Below are 4,730 nucleotides of genomic sequence, written 5' to 3' on the forward strand. Positions count from 1 at the left end.
GTCTTTTTATAGTCCGTTGTGGCTGATGTGAATACTGCCCCCTTGTGACAGTAACAGGGATGTAAAAAAAGAAAAAAACACTGAGAAGGGTAAATCATAGGAAACTTTAATGAACTGTATTAACTGAACTATGCCACGTATCATCTTTGTATTATTAAAGCTATTGTTATATATTGGTTTCATTAGCAAACCGTCCCATGACAATGAATCGTGTAGAGAAGAACGTTAAGAAAAGAAAATATAGTGAGGATTTTTTTACAGTATGGTTTTACCTCAATAATTACAGCAAGAATTGAGAAACCACAATGTGTTATTTGTTGTGAAATCCTATCAGCCGAATCTAAAGCCGAGCAAACCTAAACACCATTTTGATAGCAAGCATCCGAGCTTTGCCGGCAAGGATACCAAAAGCTGATGAACTCAAGAAAGCCAGGCTTGAAACTGGTGGCAAGTACCACCAATAAAACGTAGCAGCCACTGAAACTTCGTATTTGGTGGCACTCAGAATCACCAGAGATATGAAAGCTCACACCATTGCTGAGGGTTTACTGTTGCCAGTGGCCAAAGACATTGTTCGAGTTATGATTGGAGATGGATTTGTTACAAAATTGAGTGCAATTTCCTTATCTAATGACACTGTCCTCGGAAGAATAGATGCCATGTCTGCTGATATTCTTGATCAGGCAATACAGGAAATTAAATCTGCTCCATTTTCAATATTTAGCATCAAGCTTGATGAATCTATAGATGTTGCAAACTGTTCACAGTTACTGGCTTACATGAGGTATGTTAATGATGGCAACTTTAAAGATGACTTTCTTTTTTGCAAACCTCTTGACATGACAACTACTGCACACGATGTATTTGACATGTTGGTTCATTTCTGAAAGCGCATAAAATCACCTGGGTTTAAAAGGGTTGTGGTGTTGGCTGTGCTAGGATGTTGATCTGGATTTCAATGTTTGGTACTGAATGGGTCATATCAAAAGTCATCGGAACTCGCTGTATGATTCATCGGAAAATATTAGCAATGAAGATGCTGCCACGACAGTTACAAGAAGTAATGAAAAAAGGCATAAGTCCTGTCAATTTGGAACAGGTGAGCACTGTAAACAGTCGACTGTTTTCACAACTGTGCAACGAGTTAGATGCACCCAGTAATGCTCTGCTATTTCACACCGAAGTGAGATGCTTGTCAAGAGGACACATTTTAAAACATGTTTTTGAGCTTTGTGATGAGCTCAAAATGTTTTTTAATCAGAAAGCAAGACCACAGTTTGAAGCACTTTTCAGGAATCAAAGTGAACTGCAGAAAATAGCTCACTTGGCTGACATCTTTGCCATCTTGAATGAGTTAAATTTATCACTGTAAGGACCAAATGCAACATGCCTCAATTTGTCTGAAAAGATCTGATCATACCAAATGAATCTTCAGCTTTGACACACAAAAAAGGATGAAGATAAAATGTACATGTTGTCTATCTTATCTGCTTTGTTTGAGGAACATGTCATTGAACGAGACAAAAGGATTACGATAATAATGCCTGTGAAAGAACACTTGCACATTCTTGCAGATGAAATTTCCTTTGTACTTGGCAAATCTACCCGACACCCCATTTGAACTTGCCAGAAGCCCATTCACAGTCAAAGTTGAAGATGTTCCTGAGACAGCACAAGACGAGTTCATTGAACTTATTAACAGTGATGCAGCAAGAACTGATTTCTCTACCACGCCAGTTACAGAATTCTGGATCAAGTGTTTGCAGCCATATCCTGCTCTGTCCGAGACTGTTGCACTTTCCTCTTCCATTTCCAACAACACATCTTTGTGAAACAGGGTTTTCCAGCTTGTGGGTTATCAAGTCTAAATGCAGAAGTAGACTTGTTGTGGAAGATGATCTTCGTTGTCTCTTGCAAAGACTGCCCTGAGAATTTCTGATCTGGTGAGAAAGAAGCTATCTCAACCTTTGCACTGACGTTGGCTTTTTTACACATACTGTCGCAGAATGTAGTTCACTGTTGTTGTATTAAGACTGTTACCCATGCTATGCCATGCTTCAAGACAAAATTTCATTTATTTGTAATTAGAAATAAATATTTCACAATATAGAATTTAAATTGTTTTTGTGATTAATCACAGGCTTTAATTATGTTCAAATTATTAAACTGATAAGAACAGATACTACACTGATCTTAGCCAAAAGACCGAGAAGCGAGAATTATATTCACTTTATAACAATGAAAATACATCCTGCATATCGGATATTTACATTATGATTTGTAAGAGTAGCAAAATTACAGTCATGAAGTAGCAACAAAAATAATTTTATGGTTGGGGTCACCACAACATGAGGAACTATATTAAAGGGTCGCAGCATTAGGAAGTTTGAGAACCACTGCTGTAGAGCCAGTGCCCTGAATGCAGATGCCTAGCCTGAAACTGTAAACACATCCATTTCTGCTTGTTAAAACCACTCACTTGCATTTCTTTTATAGCAGCACTAAGAAACGGGGACTCCGGCTTTACCTGTAAAAATAGGTAGCTGAATGCTCATCCTTAAAGGAGTGTAGAAGTGTCTGGAGAAGCAATGATGGGCAGGGGTGGAACGGGTGTCAGGAGGGATAGCAGGTGTGAAGGTACTTGATAAACAGAAGACCTTACACTGCTTAGATGATAAGATTCCCTTTAAAAATAGGATACTTTGTCCTAATGAGCCCTGGTGATGTAGATGGTATGTGTTGGGCTATGATCCACATGGTTGGCAGTTCAAAACCACCTGCAGCTAGCTCTGTGAGAGAAAGACTGGGCTTTCTACTCCCATAAACAGTTACAGTCCCGTAAACCCACAGGGGGTCACTATGAGTCAGCATAGACTCGATGGCAGGGAGTTTGTTTGGGGGTTTGTCCTAATACTTGATTCAATTGATTTAAACAAGATACATTCGAGTCAGCATCCAGCCTAAGGTAGCACATATGGCAAGCTGCAATCAGTATTTTGTGTCCCTTGTAGTCATCTATTATGGATGGAATCATGTTCCCCAAGACGTTTTGTAAATCCTAATCCTTATGCCCACCTGATGCTCCACAGGAGACAGTGGGGCAGTCTACTTCTGGAAAGATGTATACAGTGAACCCTCGCCACTTCGCGCTTCGACTTCCGCGGCTTCACTCTATCGCGGTTTTTGCGTAACAGTGCATGCTCTGTCATTACTGCCACTGATTGGCTCATACTGTACACGCTTGATGCCATAAATAATATAATAAATAATAAATGATCATTGTAACGTCCAAAATGTTTTACTGTATTTTCCCTTTTTCATTTAATAAATTGGGTAATACGAGTGTAATGGTGACTAAAGGGTGTTTTTTCATGTCCTCTATGCTCTAACCATGAAAATATTTGATTTACAAATAAGGAATCCTACTTCGCGGAATTTCATTTATCACGGTAGGGTCTAGAACCGATTAACCGCGATAAATGAGGGTTCACTGTAATCTCAAAAACCCTGGAGGGCATGTCTGCTCCATCCTATAGAGTGACTCTGAGTCAAAATGAACCCTGTGATGATGGCATCATTGTAGTTATAATCCATTTGGGAAGAGGGGATTCTTTACTATTGATAATGAGGTCATATAAGTGTAGGATGCCTGTTAAGCCAATCACTTTCAAGACACAAAACAAGCAGATTCGGTTCAGAGAAGAAAGAAGAAATGAGAAATATGAATGCCTTCACTCATGAAGGTCATCACGGAGCCAAGGAACGGAGGCTGCAAGAGAACAGGGCCTTCTCTTGGAGCCCAGCAAGAGAAAGGCTTCCTACTGCACATGCCCACTGCTAGCCTCCCAACCAGGGGACAAATGAGCTTGTTAAAGTCACGCACTTGGGTATTCATGTTATAGCAACACTAGATAGCTAAGACACCATCCCATTTCACCATAGAATCATAACAGGGAAGCGTACGTTATGTTATAATTATAACAGGGTGGTATAGGGGGTTACACATGAGGCTACTAGTCCTGAGGCCAGAAGTTTGAACTGGCCCGTTGCTCCATAGGAGAAAGAGGAAGCTTGCTGCTCCTGGGAAGATTTACAGCCTCCGACCTCAGAAATCCATGGGGGAGCTATTCTCTGCCTCACAGCATCGCTGTGCATCAGGACTGACTCAATGGCAGTGTTGGGATGGTGTGGAGCCACGGGGATGCAGTGGGTAAAGTGTTGGGCTGCAGATTGAGCTTCTGGGGAGAAGGATGTGGCAGGCAGCTGCTGTCAAGATTGACAGCCTTGGAAACAGGACAGGACGGCCCTGCTGTGTCTCACAGGGCCACTAGGAATGGCCTGGGCACAATGGCAATGGGTTGTGATTGCTTTGGTATTTGCTCTGGGTCTAAGACAATGCTCTTTCTCCCACTTACAGGAGTCTTCCCGCTCGTTTTTTAACGCAGCATGGTGCACTAATGCATTTTCTTGGGAGAAGTGCTCTTGCTAATGTTACCCTGACCAGCAACTGTAGAAATGGATTGCATCGTGAGGATTGCACCTGCTCTTCAATTATTAATAATGAGTGGCTGGGCAATTAACAAGTCAAGGTACGTTGCCTGGGAAGTGGGTGGTGGTGATATTTTTCTTCAGTGATAGGCGCAGCCATTTCTACATTCCATCTGACTATCCACGAGTGGACAGTATGATTCTCCCAGTGGTATGCCCCCGTGATCCATTTTTGCACTTCC

At 41.4% G+C, this 4,730-nt stretch overlaps 1 pseudogene; it reads right to left on the reverse strand.

Annotated features, from left to right (window-relative positions):
• Positions 1-2,106: 2,106 nt before the first annotated feature.
• Positions 2,107-2,217, reverse strand: LOC115869099 (annotated as a pseudogene).
• Positions 2,218-4,730: the final 2,513 nt, after the last annotated feature.

The sequence above is a fragment of the Echinops telfairi genome, unplaced genomic scaffold (genome assembly GCF_000313985.2).
Source record: "Echinops telfairi isolate 266 unplaced genomic scaffold, ASM31398v2 ScPeMD7_1;HRSCAF=3_0, whole genome shotgun sequence".
Taxonomy (NCBI): Eukaryota; Metazoa; Chordata; class Mammalia; order Afrosoricida; family Tenrecidae; genus Echinops; species Echinops telfairi.